At 51.7% G+C, this 17,921-nt stretch overlaps 1 protein-coding gene and 1 non-coding gene across 4 annotated transcripts in view; both read right to left on the bottom strand.

Annotated features, from left to right (window-relative positions):
* Positions 1–17,921, bottom strand: part of BEGAIN (brain enriched guanylate kinase associated) — a 155,109-nt gene that overhangs the window by 124,773 nt on the left and 12,415 nt on the right. The window lies entirely within an intron of this gene.
* Positions 5,412–5,488, bottom strand: TRNAK-UUU (transfer RNA lysine (anticodon UUU)). Its single transcript has one exon. It is a non-coding gene; the product is annotated as a tRNA-Lys (tRNA).

Here is a 17,921-nt window from a genome sequence, read left to right as displayed (position 1 = left end):
ACATTCCATGGGTCATTCCTTTATAATGAATTCCTGCTCTAGCTTGAGGCATTGACTTGCTGAGCAGCATTAGAAGTTAGATCACCAGTCTCAGCTTTCCACAACCGGCATGTTGCTGTAAGAGTTTTCTCTCCTGGTCAGTACTGAACTAATCACCCCATTAATATTCATTCTTATTACCAACTGAAATTTGACCTGAAAATCAGTTAAATTGGTGCCTGAAATAGAAAGATCACTTAGGCAGAAACGGCCGGAGTATTTCCTATCCCTTATTTGAAATTAGCATTTAAAAATACATTCACCTAACTAAAGTGAAGTGTCATAGCTTAGTGGAAGAATGTGTGCTTTATATGCAGGAAATCCCAGGGTCAATTCCTGATACCACATTCAATGGCAGTGTGGTATAGTGGTAAGAGTACTAGACTAGGCCGGGGGAGACCTCCTGAGCTCAAGTCCATCTTTGCTGTGACTCCTGCAAGACCTGGTCTATTTCCACCTGGCCTAGGAGAGCCGGACCCTGGCTGACTCCAGGTATGAACCTTGCACCTTAGCTGTGAGCAGTGGTGGAGCTTCATGCTCCGGCACCGGGGTGGGGGTGGGGGTGGAGAGCAGGCGGGGGCAGGCTGGCGTGCATCCTGGGGCTTGGTGCACCACCCGCAGGGGCGTGGCACACGTCCTGGGGGTGTGACACGCCACCTGCGGGGGCGGGGCGCCCAGCATGGGGCAGCCACGATGGCACCCTACTGGGATCGCGTTGCCGGGGGCGGTGCACTCCCCCCGCACTCCTCTTCCTCCACCAGTGGCTGTGAGTCCTGCAGGAATTGCTGCTTGGGATGCCTAGAGAGACTACTGTATTGAGGTGGGGCATTGTTTAAGAGTTTGTCTTGGGATTAAGATTTAATTTTGGAGATGCTTAATTTTTGCTGTTATCGATGGATTGTATTTATATTCCACCTTCTCCCTCCAAGGAGGTTGAGGTGGTGTACATGGTACACCTTCTCTTCATTCAGTGTGGTGTAGTGGTTAAGAGCGGTGGACTCGTAATCTGGTGAACCGGGTTCGCTTCCCCGCTCCTCCACATGCAGCTGCTGGGTGACCTTGGGCCAGTCACACTTCTCTGAAGTCTCTCAGCCTTACTCATCTCACAGAGTGTTTGTTGTGGAGGAGGAAGGGAAAGGAGATTGTTAGCTGCTTTGAGACTCCTTAGGGTAGTGATAAAGCGGGATATCAAATCCAAATTCCTCCTCCTCTTCTTCTTCTTCTTCTTCTTCTTCTTTCAACCCCTGTAACCACCCTGCGAGGTAGGTTAGGCTGAGAGGCAGCAACTGGCCTAGTGAGCTTCATGGCTGAGTGAGGATTTGATCCCTGGTCTCGCAGGTTCGAATCTGACACTCTGACCACTTTACCACCACTGGGTGTCTAAACAGTAAAGTTTTAGATAGAAGTGCAGCACAACCAACAACAGATAGGCCTATGGGCCTGCTCAGCAGCACCAGATTTAGGGCACAGCCAAGCAAGGGGGCCCAAAATTGTGAAGATCCATAACTGAGAAGATCCATTTGGGGGTGCTAAGTTTTGGCCTTGCACAGGGTGCCATATTATGGAAGAAGAAGACTAAAGTCCGCTGTTGCTACTCAGTCTGCTGTCCAGGTGTTGGTGGACTACCTCCCCTTCTCCTCCACTTGTATGCCCCCTAAATCTCCCTAGTGGTCCCCTTGACCCCCTGGAGCAGATTTGGGCAGGGTGTGGGGCACACACAAGGGGAGGAATAAGTCCAATTGCACATGTGAAAATCCTTCAGCTGATGGGACTTGTTAGCCGAACCTGTCCAGAAATAATAACTCTCAACATCCCAACCGTTGATTGTGGTGGCTGATGGGGTTCTGAGCCGAAGGACACCTGGAAGGGGCACCGACTCTCAATATCTGCTTTGGCAAGCAGCACAGATGCTTTAAATGGTAATAATAATCCCTGTGTTGTCGTTTTGCCAGCCTGGGAAAATGGCAGAAGGTGGTGTGTAAACCAGCCCGCCTATGACAGCCTGGGAGCAGACAAGCCACCACCAGGCTCACCGCCATAGCATGCTGATTTCAGATTACTTCTGCCGTGGGTTCGTTTAAGTAGATGTCTTGTTCATTTTAGATTAGCTGAGTGGAATGATCACCGATGGCCCTCTATGAGGACTTGTCATTCGAGGAAAATGTTGGCAAAGTCATCCGGGAACAGGGGACAGAGCTGTGACTCATCCGGAGAGGATCTTGTGTATGCAGCAGGCACAACATTTTAATGACGAGAAACAGGAAGCAGGGGCAACCCGTGGAATCACAAAGGGTTTTGAGTCACAGGTGACAGGTCCCCCCTGCTTTAATTACTACAGTCTCACAGCTTACAGAGGAATGCAAGTTGGAAAAGCCTGACAGGCCTCCAGTATTCTGCCATTGTTTTTGTTTCCTAAACCTCTTGCAGAAGGATTGGCAGCATCTGAGACGGCAGCAATGTATTCCTAGGATCTCCTCCATGGTGTGTGTGTTTTAATGGCCAAAGCTGGGCCACAAAGCAATTGCTTTGCATGCAGAAGGTCCCAGATTCAACTCCCAGCATCTTCAAGGTAGGACTGGGATAGACTCCTTGTCTGCAATCCTAGAGACCTGCTACCAGACAGTGTAGACAATACTGGGCTAGATGGACCAACGGTCTGACTCTGTATAAGGCAGCTTCCTGTGATCCTGTGTTGACTGGCATCCGTCTGTCTCGGGAGACAATGGAAGAGTGCTCCTTCTGGGGTGAAGTCATACTGTTGGAGAGTTACAGCGCCTCCAATTCAGGAGAGACATGTTTTGTTGTAGCTGGGGCAGATGAAGGCGTCGGGCTGTGCTGCTGCAGATGCACCATGATGTTTCTTCTCTCTGCGCTCCTCCCAGTGGTCATTCCTCCTCTGGTGACTGCTATGGATGCTCAACCTATCTTGTTTTCTCCAGACAGTGTGGGGTCATCTGCAAGTGATTCCCACAAGGAGGGGCTGATGTCGCCAGGCTTCATGTCATGTTTGTAGACGTCTTTGTAATGCACGGTTGGTCCACCAATGGGTCTGTTCTCCCTGTAGACCACATCCTTGGGGATCCTGCCATCTTCCGTTCTGTGGACCTGACCAAGCCAGTGTAGATGTTGCTGAGAAAGGAGTGTGGACGTGCTGGGAATGTGGGCTTGGGAGAGCACACCTTTGAGACTCTGTCCTGCCATGTGATGTTCCTGTGTAGATCCTATTAGACCAAGGGTGCAGAACTTAAGGAACAAATGCTACTCTCCAGGTCCATCTTGGTCAGACTCTACTTAGATGACACCCCTGTGATGTTAACATATAAGAGTGCTGGAGGTGAAATAGTTAAACAAGTTACCCAATCAGAACCCAGGGGTGTGGAGTCAGAGGGACTATAAAACCAGCTCTGGGAGGGGCGAAGGAGGAGTTCGTTGGGAGTTGGGTGGTTGGTTGGAGTGGGAGTGAATTGGGATAGAGTCAAGCAGAGGCTTGACAACCATATGTCAGGAGTGCTCTGATGGTGTTTCCTGCTTGGCAGGGGGTTGGACTCGATGGCCCTTGTGGTCTCTTCCAACTCTATGATTCTATGATTCTATGAGAGTCTGTGGGTAGGCTGAGTTAGTGTAGCGAAATAAGCCGAGTCAGGAACAGTTAGGAGCTAGGAAGACAAGTAAATATCTGAGAGGTGGTTTAGTGAGTGAGAGCAGGTAGCGGAAGTTATAGGTCTGGATAGGCACCCCATGACTGTAATGGACCGATACCGTTTGTGAAACCACACGCTTGTTAAACTGCAATAAATGAACAGAGGTTTATGTTCCAATTTAACCCTGACTGGACTCAGTATTGTACCAGGTAGGGCCTGGGTGGTGGCAGCGAGAAATAAAGTGGTGGTCCGGGGACCCTGTGTGATTGCCACAACCCCCTCCATAAGTCACCTTCTCAATAGCCTTGCTCCATGCCTTCATCGGATGCTTTTTCCTCCGTAAAATGTCCTTGAACTGTGATCAAGCTACTTGCTTGCCTGAATGGAGAGCGGCATGTCTCTTTAGGCAGGAACCCCTGGGTTTTTTGTATGGCTGGAATGTAGCCTATTTCAGAAAGGGAGGAGCCATATCAGTCACTCTGCCCCACTTTTGCCTTTGGCTCAGCCAACTACCAGCATGCACCCCCCCCCCCCAGGTTGCCGATGATGGGAGTGCTGAAAAAGATTTCACCCCCCTGGGCATTCAAATGGTAGCTCCCAGAAAAAGAGACTGTAAGCCCCTATCCATAGGGTTAAGTGAGTAATTGAGTTTGCTGCCCGTCCTTGCAGTGGCCTTTTAATTGTGGCTTGTCAGCACAATTTGCAGGCTTCGAGTAATTGCGGAGCTATTTTCTTCCCGAGAGATTATTTTTATATGCATACGCTCTAATTTCGGTTTCCAAATTGGGAAGCTCTAAGAATGGAAGTACTCATCTTTCCCCCCAAAGATGCACAATTCAAAAAATGGAAAGGGAAAGAGGATAGGGAGGGTGGGTGGGGAGAGAGTGTGAATGGGCAAGACTTGAGAAAAAAAGGACGTAGGGCTGTGGAGCCAATTAGCAGGAGTGAAGCAGCACTCTGCTTCAGTAAACAGAGAAACCAGGCTTGGAAAGGGAGGAGCGCAAGGAAGAAGATGCTCCCTGGAGTCTGTACATTGTTACCGGCTCTGTTGCAAGTGCCGCGTAATATGCATTTGGCATCTGTAAGAAATCAATCTTTCAGGGCAGTGGCAGCTAGACTTTGGAACTCCCTGCCTAATGATAATAGGCGGTTACCTTCACTGTACCTGCTCAAAGCTTTTGGTTTGCTTGTTTAAGCAAGCCTACCTAGATGCATAAAACTGATGAGTATTTTAATCTGCAATTTTACTTTATAATGTATGTTTTAAAACTGTTGGATTTTTTTGGGGGGTGGAAGCAGGTTTTTAACATTGATTCCCACCCCACCCCAGTAATTTCAATGCATATTATATGTAAAGCACTTAGAAGTTTTGATGATTAAGCACTATGATGTTAAATGAAATTGTGAATATTTTCCCCCTGTCCTAGAATGCTACATGGTTATGCCAACCTGGGACTCAGGGAAATTAATATGGCTCAAGAGTCCCACATAAAAGGCTGGGGGTTAATTATAGAATTGTAGAGTTGGAAGGGACCGTGAAGGTCATCTAGTCCAACCCACTGCAATGCAGGAATCTTTTGCCCATTGCTTCCCCCCCCCCTGGGGGTACTCAAAGGTATGCAGTCCCTGCACCTTTCCCCCTCCTACAATAAAGGCACTGATTAAATTTGTGGCACTTACTGTAACAACATCATAGTGAGTGCCACTACCTTTATTTCTATAAAGGTGATTTTACCCAAGGTAGGGTTTGAACCCACAACCTTGAGATTAAAAGTCTCATGCTCTACCGACTGAGCTATGTCAGAGCACTGTGGCTGGAGCTCTCCTACTCTCAGTGGTCAAACAGGAGAAGCAATGGGATTGCAACCACCACCTTTCCTGTGGATGAAGTTTGTGGTTTGCCCTTTGCCCTTACCCCCGCCCTCAAAAATAATAGATTCAAAAGTGACTCGACTGTGTTCTGGAGAAGGTGAGGCCTATACATTTGAGTGGACTCACCTGGCACACATTTACAACATCAGGGCCAGCCCAAGACAGTTTGGCACCTGAGGCGAACCACAAAATGGTGGCCTTCCCTCCAGGGAAGAAGGGGCGAGTGAAGATCTACATCAGGAACAAGGGGGTGGTGGGATGAAATAAAGATATACATTGGGAACTGGGGTTGGAGGAGAGACCACCAGCAGCTCCTATTCACCAAGAGGATGTTGTAGATAGAGGTGGCATGAGAGGCAGGGGAGAGCTGAGGCGGTGACAGGTCTGGCCTCCAAGGAGCACAACAACAACTGTTGTTGTTGTTACTGCAGCAGGGGCAGTGGGTGATGTGTTCTTTGGAGGCTGGATCTGCTGCCCCATGGATCTTGTCGCTTGAGGCAGTCACCTCACTTTGCCTCATGGGTGCGCTGGCCCTGCACACCATGGGTAGGCAAACTAAGGCCTGGTTGCCAGATCTGGCCCAATAGCCTTCTCAATCCAGCCTGCGGACAGTCTAGGAACCAGCATGTTTTTACATGAGTAGAATGTGTGATTTTATTTAAAATGCATCTCTGAGTTAGTTGTAGGGCATAGGAATTCGTTCATCCCCCCCCCATATAGTCTGTCCCCCCCAAGGTCTGAGGGACAGTGGACTGGCCCCCTGCTGAAAAGGTTTGCTGACCCCTGCTGCACACCATACATTTAAAGCACTACCCTTCATAGTGTTACAATTCTCAGAGTTCTGGATTTACGTATAAGCTAAACAAGCTATAGCTTAGGGCCTCGTTCTCTTGCAGGCCCCCCCAAAAAATTAAAGGGGGAATCCCCCCCCCCGGGTGTACATTTCCAAAATGTAAGATAAAAAACAAAATAAAACCTACATGCAGCAACAATGTTGTGTGTTGTGTAGGCTCCTATGATTAAGTAATGGGCCTCTCTTGCTAGCCTGCTCCCTAAAATATCACTGGTTTGCTCATTTCCATATAGCATATATTCAACACAAAAAACAGCGAAAATTTGTTGTTGACAAAGGACAGCTGGACATATGAAGGGCCCATTAGCTCCAATAGCTTAGGGCCTCATCAAACCTAAATCCGGCCCTGCTCAGAGTAGTCCAACAATCAACCTCTCTTCCAAGGGAGCTCTGAGAATTGTAGCTCTGTGAGGGGTCCAGGGTGGTCTCCTCACAACTCTCACCACGCTGAACTAACTACAGCTCCCAGAGATCTTTGGGGGAAGGCAGGACTGTTTAAAGCGGTGTCATCGGTGCTTTAAATGGATAGTGTAAAATGTGGCCTTGATCCTTGCCCAATTTGTAGCAGACATAGTCGCAGGGGCTGGAACAAAATGAAACTGTTCAGACTTGTTCTTTTTACTGTTGCCAAGAGGTGTAATGTTGCTACGTTTATAACACTGAGTATTTATTTTATTTTTTTGCATGCTGTTGTATTTACCATATGTTGTTTTTTCGTTATTGCCATTATTATGAAATGATTCTTGCAACTGTTAGTTTTTACAGTTATGATATATTCCATCCAAGGCAGTTAGCTCAGTTGGTTGGAGTGTAGTGCTGATAACGCCAAGGTCATCGGTTCAATTCCAGACACGCATTCCTGCTTTGCAGCAAGTTGAACTAGATGATCCCCAGGGTCCCTTCCAACGCTACAATTCTACGATTCTCGTTGCCGAAAGTCACTTTTTAGGCAAAAGGTGACATACAAATAAAGTGGTTGTGCTGATGAAATAAAGCTGCTTGAGCAGTAAGTGGCAATCGCCCAGGGAGGCTCTGTTTCCTGTTACTGGTATGAGAGCATTGTCTTTAACCTTTGCATTCTCCTGCTCTATTCATGCAAGTAGCAAAGTCCCATTTAATGTTGGCAAAACAGGTTGCCCTGATACAGCAGGTGGCTCAGTCTAAGCCAGGCATAGGCAAACTTGGCCCTCCAGATGTTTTGGGACTACAGTTCCCATCATCCCTGACCACTGGTCCCATTAGCTAGGGATCATGGGAGTTGTAGTCCCAAAACATCTGGAGGGCCAAGTTTGCCTATGCCTGGTCTAAGCGATAACTTGTCAGGTACAAAAAGTCTTAGAGTGGCTAGATTGATGGAAGCAATACGAGTCATGTGGAGATGTTTGTGGATCTTGTAAATAATAATAATAATAAAGCTGCTAACAAGAAGTTGATAAATACGGTATGTCCCTGGCCTGCAAATACCAAAGATTCGTGGAGAACATTCATACCTCCCCTTTCTCCTAACTTCCCAGGAGCTGTATAACTCAAACTATCTACACATCATCCAGGGTTCACCCACACGGTATCCTTCGGGTATTGTTGGACTACAACTTCCATCATCCTTGGCTACTGGCCATACTGATTGGGGCTGATGGGATCTGGAGTCCGACAGCACCGGGAGAGCACACCCCCACTCTGTTTATATGCCATAAAAACAACTATAGGTGCCAGAGGCTGAGCTTGTGAACTTGTACATGCTGTGGCATGAAATCGCCTCCTGAGAAAATTTAAAGAGGCCTAGAGAATTTCAATTTCAAAAATGAACCTAAGAAGACTTCTTCTTTTTAGTCTGGAATGTGCTATTATTATTTTTTAGTAACAATATATGACAGAAAGTAGAAGAAAGCCAACACTGAGTTAGTTTTCTATATTCTAGCCAATGAGGGAAATGAAATTATGGACTTCAGAAATGCGGGGGGGGGGGGAGCGATATGCAATTCAATGCTGTACATGTCTACCTAGAAGCAATTCCCATTGGGTTCAACAAGGCTTGTTTCCCGGTAAGGTGGTTCTGGGGTTGCACCAAACCGGTCTTTCAAACTTACCCACTTGAGGTGAAAAGCAGAAAAGAAAAAGAAAAGAAAAAAACTAATTTCAAAGGCAACGAGATATGTGTGAGAGATAAACTTTCACTTTGTGTTTTGACAGCTAAGGGAAACGCTTTCAAATTCCGGTCTGGAGAAAACGTAATTGGCTTCACTTGTTAGTCTTCAAAGCACTTTGATGGTAACATGGCCTGCTGCAATGCACAGGGCTCACATGCACACAGAATGGCTTATGGATTGCAGCTCAGGTCTCTGAAGTTGAGCATGGAGTGGGGTTTAACTTAACAAGCTATCAGAGGCAGCAGAAACCTACGGTAATAAAAGTGATATTGATTGGAGGGAAACAGAAGACTGTTCCGAGGTTGTATTTCTTAACTTGGGTTGCTGACAAAAATAAAACAATAGATATGGGGGGGGGGGGCAATGTGGACAGTACCAAACAAAGAAAATGTTTTCCACCCCGTCTCTCTCTCACACATTTCACTGGAGTATTGTTGAGTCACCCAGATACTTCAAGGCATTGGTATACTTAGATGATGCAATTCAGGTCTGGTTCTAGCACACAGCAATCTTAGACAGCTGAGGCATTGTGCGAAATTAAAAATGGCCACCATTTGGTGCCTATGGGAGCATTGTGGAAACTGCCACCAGCAGGTAAGTTTACCAGAAGTAACTGACATAGAAGTGGACTCACCAGAGGATACTTTATCACTTCCCCGCTCAATGAGGAGCCAGTCCTGACTTAATTAGGTTAAGTCCTGATTTATTTGCGGCCTGTCCACCAATTTTGCTGCCCTCAGGGTAGCTTGACTTCAGGGGATAAGCACGGATTCATTGGAGCTTTGGAGGCCATGTCAGGCTCAAAAGCCCTAGGTTAGGACTGGGCAATCTGTGGGCCTCCCAGGTGCAGCTAGACTGCAACACACATTATTCTTGGCCAGGCTTGATGTGGTTGATGAGAGCTGGAGTCCAACAACATCTGGAGGGTCACAGGTTCCTCAACTCTGCCCCAGAAACTCTAAACCTGCTGCTGCCTGCATTGCAATGCAGTGACTTCTCAAGAAAATAAAAAGAGTTTGCTGGATTTGACCAACAGCCTATCTGGACCAGCATCCTGCTCTCACAGTGACCAGCCAGAAGCCCCCAAGCAAGACCTGAGTGCTGTTGCACCTTCTGAACTTGTGATTCCCAGCACTTGGCATTCAGAGGTTTACTGCCATTGAAAGCCTTCCCGCAACACAAGACAACTCTCTACGAAGAGAGAAAGATTCTCGAAGCACACACTTACTTTACCAGCTAAGGTGACTTTCCAAATAGCTGGCCCTTGCTTGCTTCAGTGGCAGCTGTCACCAACTGGCACTTACATAGGTTTAGTATTTCCTGCCGGTGCCTAATGTTATCGTTCAGATCTACATAATACTTGTGCAAAGGTTAATGATTCTTACATCCATCCTTGTTGTGCGAGACATTTGGCAGTAAAAACCTCTGACACCAATTGGCTGAGGTGGTGTGCTGGTCCCGGGGGTAAGGTACCTTGGGTGTAGCAGAGTCCACACGAAGAGGGGCAAGGTCCGAGGCAGAGAGCCGGGCGGTGAACAGGAACGCTGGAACAGGAGGCTGTGCAGGGAACAGGAACACTGGATGGTCGGGAACAGGAGGCCGAGCAGGGAACAGGAGTACCGGATAGTCAGGAACAGGAAGCCGAGCAGGGAACAGGAGTACCGGATAGTCAGGAACAGGAGGCCGAGCAGGGATCAGGAACGCAGGAAGGTCCGAAGCCAACAACGACGTTGCTCCCGCAACCTGGGGCCGGGCTGACTGGGCTTTTATCCTCTTCTAAGGCCAGGGGCGGTCCCGGCCCCCAGGAGCCCCGCCTCCTCTGGCCTTAAGGCGAGCACTCCTCCTGGGGGCAACCAGTTCCCTTCGCCTCTCTGCTCTAAGCCTCTGCAGATCAGGAGAGGCCGAAGGGTTACTGGGCCCTGGAGGAGGCTCACCTGTGGCCACTGAGTCGTCAAGCCTCTCTGGGGCCAGAAGGGCTTCACCTGGGGCCAGCTCCTGATGCACTGCCACAGGTGCAGGCTCTTCAGCATCTAGGCCTTGCCCCAGTTCAGCCGGCCCTGGAGGCGGGGACTCCTGTGCAGGCTGGGATTCCTCTGTTTCATCCTCCGAATCGGAATCCCAGGCCATCACACCATCCCCCCTCCCAGGCCCCCCCCTCAACCGAGGGTCCGGACCCGGCTTGCCGGGGTACGTCGCATGGAACTCTCGGAGGCAGGCAGGTGCGTGGACGTTGGCCGCTGGTTCCCAGGAACGGTCCTCCGGTCCGTACCCCTTCCAGTCAATGAGATACTGCAGCTTTCCCCTGCGGTATCGGGAGTCCAGGATGCGTTCCACCTCGTACTCAGGCTCTCCCCGAACCAACACTGGCTGCGGTCGGGGACGGTTCGGGTGGAACTCGTCGGGTGGGGCCACCGGACTCAAAAGGGACCTGTGGAAGACCGGGTGAACCTTCAGGGTTGCGGGTAACCGGAGACGAAATGCCACAGGAGAGACTTGGTCTACGATAGGGAACGGGCCGGTGAAGCGGGCGTCCAACTTCCGCGAAGGTCGAGAGGGGTGGAGGTGGCGAGTGGAGAGCCAAACCAGGTCACCGACGCGAAGTTCCGGCCCCACCTGGCGGTGGCGGTCGGCCTGGGCCTTGTACGCTTCCTTGGCCTGGTGCAGTTGCTCCACCAAAAGCTGTTGCTGGGACTGGAGCTCTTGAAGCCACTCCGTCACCGCCGGGACTGCGGATGTCGGCAGCACCTCTGGAAACAGCCGTGGATGATAACCATAACTGGCCTGGAACGGGGTCTGCTGGGTGGACGCATTCACCGCGTTATTGTAGGCGAACTCCGCCAATGCCAGGTGGTCGACCCAGTCATCCTGCTGGTAGCTGCAGTAACACCGGAGGTACTGCTCCAGCACCGCGTTCGCCCGTTCCGTCTGGCCATCGGTCTGTGGGTGGTAGGCTGACGAGAGGCAGACCTCCGTCCCGAGGGTCTGGTGTAGTGCTCGCCAGAACCGGGATGTGAACTGAACGCCCCGGTCGGACACCACGCGCTCAGGTAGGCCATGCAGGCGGAAGACATGCTGAAGGTACAGCTGAGCAGTTTCCTTGGCTGTGGGTACAGATGGACAGGGAGCGCAGTGCACCATCTTGGTGAAATGGTCGGAGAAAACCAGAAGGCAGGTACAGCCACGAGACGAGGGTAAGTCCACTACAAAGTCCAACGAAACCGTGTGCCAAGGGTGCGGTGGAACTGGCAATGGCTGAAGTAGGCCAGGGGGTCGCCCGGTAGGTCCCTTGGCGCGCCGGCAGACATCACAACCAGCAACGTAGCGAGCCACGTCAGCCTTCAGGCGGGGCCACCAAAACTCTCGACTGACCAGATGGGTGGTCCGATACCGTCCAAAGTGCCCCGCTGCTGGGGCATCATGGGCCATCCGGAGAACCTCCAGCCGTAGTGGCCCTGGCGGGATGTACAGACGACCGTGGTGCAGCAGAAGGCCCTGATGCAGGACCAGCCCCGGATACTGTGGGCTGGACCCTTCAGCCAGCTCCCGGAGTCGTTCCTGGGCCCAAGCGTCGACCCGCTGCTGTTCCCGCACCCGAACCTGCAGTGGCTGCGCCTCCTGGGTGGCCAGGAATGCAGCCGGAGGTAGGATCGTGGTGGGTTCTGCTTGCTGTACCGTGTCTGCGTTGTCTTCAGGTTTCCGGGACAGGGCATCCGCCTTCTGATTCTGAGAGCTAGGGATGTAGCGGATCCGGAACTGGAACCGGGAAAAGAACAACGCCCACCGGATCTGTCTTTGGTTCAGCTTGCGGGTGGTCTGGAGGTACTCCAGGTTCCGGTGGTCGGTTCTTACCTCCACCGGATGTCGTGCCCCCTCAAGATGGTGGCGCCAGACCTCAAAGGCTACCTTGATAGCCAGTAGTTCCCGCTCCCACACAGTATAGTTACGCTCCGCTGGTAGGAGCTGGCGGGAATAGAAGGCACAGGGTAAGAGTGGCGCTTCAGGACCAATCTGTTGAGACAAGACGGCACCGAGAGCCGTACTGGAAGCGTCGGTCTCCACCACAAAGGGTCGAGAGGGGTCAGGATGTTGTAAGATTGGTGCCCTCTGGAAACAGGCCTTCAACCCCTGAAACGCCTCCTCTGCCTCCTTGTCCCAGGAAAACGGCGTCTTTGGGCGCAGTAGCCGGGTCAACGGGGTGGTGCGATGAGCATAATCAGCGATGAAGGTCCGGTAGTAATTGGCGAACCCCAGGAAACGCTGTAGGTCCTTGCGGTTCCGGGGTGCCGCCCATTCTTGAACCGCTGTCACCTTCCCCGGGTCCATTTGCACCCCATCTGGAGAGAGCCGGTGACCAAGGAAGTCCACAGTCCGCTGATGGAACTCGCACTTGCTGAGCTTTGCGTACAAACGGTGCTCACGCAAGCGCTGCAGCACGGTCCGGACATGTCCCTCATGGCGAGCCGGGTCACGGGAGTAAATCAGTATGTCATCCAAATACACCACCACGTACTTGTCTAACAAGTCCTGAAACACGTGGTTGATGTAGCGTTGAAACACAGCAGGCGCGTTGCACAAACCGAAAGGCATAACCAAATATTCGAACTGCCCGTACCGGGTCCCAAACGCTGTCTTCCACTCATCCCCGGCTCGGATCCGAATCAAGTTGTAGGCCCCCCGGAGGTCCAGCTTGGTGAACACCTGTGCCCCTTGCACCCGCTCCAGCAGCTCCGAGATAAGGGGCAAGGGGTACCGGTCTGGGACGGTAATTTTGTTCAGGGCTCGGTAATCATGGCAAGGGCGGAGTTCCCCACATTTCTTCTTAACGAAAAGCACTGGTGCCGCGGTAGGCGAGGTGGAAGGCCTAATGAACCCACGCTCCAGGTTCTTGCGCAAGAAGTCCTGCAAAGCCTCGCGCTCTGGCTCTGTTAGGGAATATAAGCGACTCACTGGTAAAGGCGCTCCGGGTTGGAGGTCTATGCCGCAGTCAAAAGGCCGATGCGGCGGCAGCTGGTCTGCCCCCCGTTCCTCGAACACGTCCTGGTAGTCCTGGTACACGGCTGGGAGCGTGGGTGCTGCCTCCTCTGAGGGCGCGGCCGCCAGCGTTCCGGATTGAGCATGGGAACATGGGTCTGGGAAGTGCACGGTCCGTTTGACCCAGTCAATCTGAACGTTGTGGGCTTCCAGCCAGTCCATCCCGAGCACCAGGGGGAAGCGGGGCATAGAGGCAATGTCCAAAGTTCGCAACTCCCGGTGCTGCTGGAGACACAGGACCAGGGGCTGGGTCTCCTGAGTAACGGCACCTGAACGCAGAAGTCGTCCGTCAATCGCTTCCACCTGGACCGGTACTGGCTTGTTCCGAAGTGGCACCTGATGATGGGCAGCAAAAGCAGCGTCCATATAGGAGCGGGTTGCCCCTGAATCTACCAAAGCATGGGTGAGGATCCAGGGCCCACCTGGAGGGTATAAACGTACCGAAACCATAAGATGTTGCAAGTCCATTGGTGCGGGCCCATTCTGTACGGTTTGGGACCCCCGGTAGCTAGGGCCATCAGCTACTGGGGTTGGCGGTTTCCCTGCGGCTGGCGTTTCTCAGGGCAGGACCGAGCGAAGTGTCCACTTCCGCCACAGTAAAGACAGAGATTTCCCTCCCGACGCCGCGCCTTCTCTGCGGGGGAAAGGCGTGGCCGCACTGCCCCGAGCTGCATAGGCTCCTCCGTTAAATCAGTTGTGACCGTGGGGCTGCCGGAAAAAGCTGGTGCCGTGAACTGGAAGTGTCGGCGACCCCGGGCCTGACGACGATCCTCCAACCGGTCGTCTATTTGTAGACTCCGTTGAATGAGAGTGTCCAGCGTGGTGGGGCGTTCCATTGTGGCCAACTGGTCCAGTACCTCGTCCGAAAGCCCTTCGAGATACTGGTCCCGCAGTGCCGAGTCATTCCAGGTCAAGTCCTGTGCCAACAGCCGAAACTCCGTGGTATATGTGGCCACCGTGGACTTGCCCTGTTTCAAATGCCGAATCGCCCGGTTGGCTTGACTCTCTTTCTGGGGGTTGCCGAACGCGGCCTCCAAACGATTGCAAAACCCCGTATAGTCTGCCAGCAAGGGGGAGTCTTGCCTGAGTAGCGGCAACGCCCACTTGGCCGCCTGGTCCTTTAACAAACTAATCAAAAAGTGCACCTTGGTGCGGTCGTCAGGAAAGTTCCGGGCTCGCCCCTGAATATACAGCTTGGCCTGGGCCAGGAACATGGGAAAGCTGGCCGGGGCTCCATCAAATTTCTCAGGCAAAGCCACTGGGTACTTGCCCGGAGCCGGGGCGTCGGCCCCAGGAGCCGGTAGGGCTTCCAAGCGTTGCTGAAGTGCCACAACCGCGTCACTGAGCTGCTGCACGGTGTGAGACAAGGCCTGGTTCTCCTGGGCCAAAGCCACCAGTGCAGCCGCCTGTTCAGCCATGGCCTCTGGCTCTTCCCGAACGCACCCCTACGAAGGGGGAGTGCGGGTGTGGCGGGAGCAAACTGTGCTGGTCCCGGGGGTAAGGTACCTTGGGTGTAGCAGAGTCCACACGAAGAGGGGCAAGGTCCGAGGCAGAGAGCCGGGCGGTGAACAGGAACGCTGGAACAGGAGGCTGTGCAGGGAACAGAAACACTGGATGGTCGGGAACAGGAGGCCGAGCAGGGAACAGGAGTACCGGATAGTCAGGAACAGGAAGCCGAGCAGGGAACAGGAGTACCGGATAGTCAGGAACAGGAGGCCGAGCAGGGATCAGGAACGCAGGAAGGTCCGAAGCCAACAACGACGTTGCTCCCGCAACCTGGGGCCGGGCTGACTGGGCTTTTATCCTCTTCTAAGGCCAGGGGCGGTCCCGGCCCCCAGGAGCCCCGCCTCCTCTGGCCTTAAGGCGAGCACTCCTCCTGGGGGCAACCAGTTCCCTTCGCCTCTCTGCTCTAAGCCTCTGCAGATCAGGAGAGGCCGAAGGGTTACTGGGCCCTGGAGGAGGCTCACCTGTGGCCACTGAGTCGTCAAGCCTCTCTGGGGCCAGAAGGGCTTCACCTGGGGCCAGCTCCTGATGCACTGCCACAGGTGCAGGCTCTTCAGCATCTAGGCCTTGCCCCAGTTCAGCCGGCCCTGGAGGCGGGGACTCCTGTGCAGGCTGGGATTCCTCTGTTTCATCCTCCGAATCGGAATCCCAGGCCATCACAGGTGGTCTAGTGGCTCTGAATGTTCAGTTGCCTAAGGAGCAAAGCAGTCTGCATAGCAAGGGGCGAAGAGAAATGGTCATTTGGGATTGTGTTAAAACCCAAGGGTGGACCTTGGCAATATGGCACCTTGTGCGAGACCAAATTTGATGCTGCCCACCCTCATGCCGCCTTCCCAAAGCCGGCTAAGGGAGGTGCTGGGCTTTGGGAAGGAGGTGTAAGGGCTCTGGCAGGGGCCTAGAGCCCTCCCTTCTTCCCAAATCTGGGCACACATTAACTAAGTTTTGGGAAGAGGCAGGAGGACTCTAGGATCCTTCCAGATCCCTCATGCCACCTTCCCAAAGCAAGCGCTTACTAGGCCTTGAGAAGGAGGAAGACTTATGGCCTCTGTGTGTGGTTTGGGAGCGGCACAGCCAGGGAAAAAACAATGCTGTCCAGGGTTGTAAAGACTGCAGAGAGAATAATTGGGTGCACTCTTCCCACCTTGGATCAAATCTATGCTTCCAGGTGCCATAAGAAAGCTGCAGAGATAGCACAGAATAGTGCGCACCCCGGAAATGATCTTTTTCAGCTTCTGCCTTCTGGAAGAAGGTACAGGGTCATAAAGACTAGGACTAGCCACCTGAGAAACAGTTTTTATCCAAATGCGATTTTGGTTTTAAACACAGTGTGAGGAGTCTCTAGGAATGCGGGTGGCACAGTGGTCTAAACCACTGAGCCTCATGGGCTTGCCGATCAGAAGGTTGGCGGTTCGAATCCCCGCGATGGGGGTGAACTCCTGTTGCTCGGTCCCAGCTCCAGCCAACCTAGCAGTTCGAAAGCACGTCAAAGTGCAAGTAGATAAATAGGTACCACTCCGGTGGGAAGATACACAGCATGTCCGTGCACTGCTCTGGTTCACCAGAAGCGGCTTAGTCATGCTGGCCACATGACCAGGAAGCTGTACGCCGGCTCCCTTGGCCAATAAAGCCAGATGAGCACCGCAACCCCAGAGTCGGTCACGACTGCACCTAATGGTCAGGGGTCCCTTTACCTTTACCTAAGGAGTCTATATTGTATTTAAAAATGGGGTATCAGAGTTTTTAGGGGCTAACCAGGCTGGGATAGCAGGCTTGTTGGTTTTTGAATGTCTTATGTTGATTTTTCAATTTCGTTGTTCGTATGGGACAATGACAATAAAGATAATTGTATTGTATTGTATTGTATTGTATTGTATTGTATTGTATCATACTGGAAGGTGCCCTCTCGGCTCAGCACCCTGTGAGGGGGAGCCAGTTACACTGCCCTAAATGTGCCATTGTAAAACTTCACACAGGAGCAGGCTGACTCGGAAGAGGTCTAGAAACTGGTGCGCTGTAAGTCTAAGTGGGGGTGGGTTAAGGCAGATGGTTCTGCCCGCTGGAAGGATTTGCTGAAGCTCGTCTTTTGGTCTCTGTGATTCTATCACAACACACAGCTACACATTCAATATTTCTAGTATTATCTATTGAATTTGTACTCTCCCCTTCAAGCCAAAGGTTCCCAGATGTAAGCAAGTGATAATATTTATCTTCTGGCTGTGAGGAGTTTTCACTTGCTGACTTCTGCAAATCGAGAGGCTGTTAGAAGTACAAGAGCAGATCAGGCTGTGCTGCAGATTCCCTCTGTGACCCCCCCCCCCAACTCCCATCACTTGGCACCATAACAGAACTTTGCCCATGGTGGCTAAACCAAAAATTAAATATCACACTAGTTAACAGTGCCAGCATTCCGTGCCAATGCATAATGTAATGCTGAAGCCCTTAGAGGCTGACCATCTCTCTCCCCACCCTCCCCAAAATAATCCAGCTTCATCCAGCTTTGTTTTGTAGGAGCACTAGGTAATTAAATTGCAGCTGGTTTTTATTTATTGTAAATGCCTCATCTGACTTGGCTAGGAAAGCAAAGTGTCTGTACCTCTGAATTATCCATCTGTACGGCTGCATTCTGCTTCTTAAAAATGGTCTGTTATTGCAGATCCGAACATTAAATATTTAGAGGCCTAGAAGTTCTTGCATTTGTTATACTTTGGGCTGGGTTTTGGAGGGTAGAACAGGCATGGTTCAATAGATGCTTGAGAAGCTTCTCTCCCCCCCCCCCCCTTTCCATATTTTAAGTCCCAGGCAGGCATCAAAGAATAGGATGTTCATCCATTCCTT

The sequence above is a fragment of the Podarcis muralis genome, chromosome 1 (assembly GCF_964188315.1).
Source record: "Podarcis muralis chromosome 1, rPodMur119.hap1.1, whole genome shotgun sequence".
Taxonomy (NCBI): domain Eukaryota; kingdom Metazoa; phylum Chordata; class Lepidosauria; order Squamata; family Lacertidae; genus Podarcis; species Podarcis muralis.
Note: the sequence above shows the minus strand (reverse complement) of the source record. Positions and strands in the feature narration are given on the sequence as shown.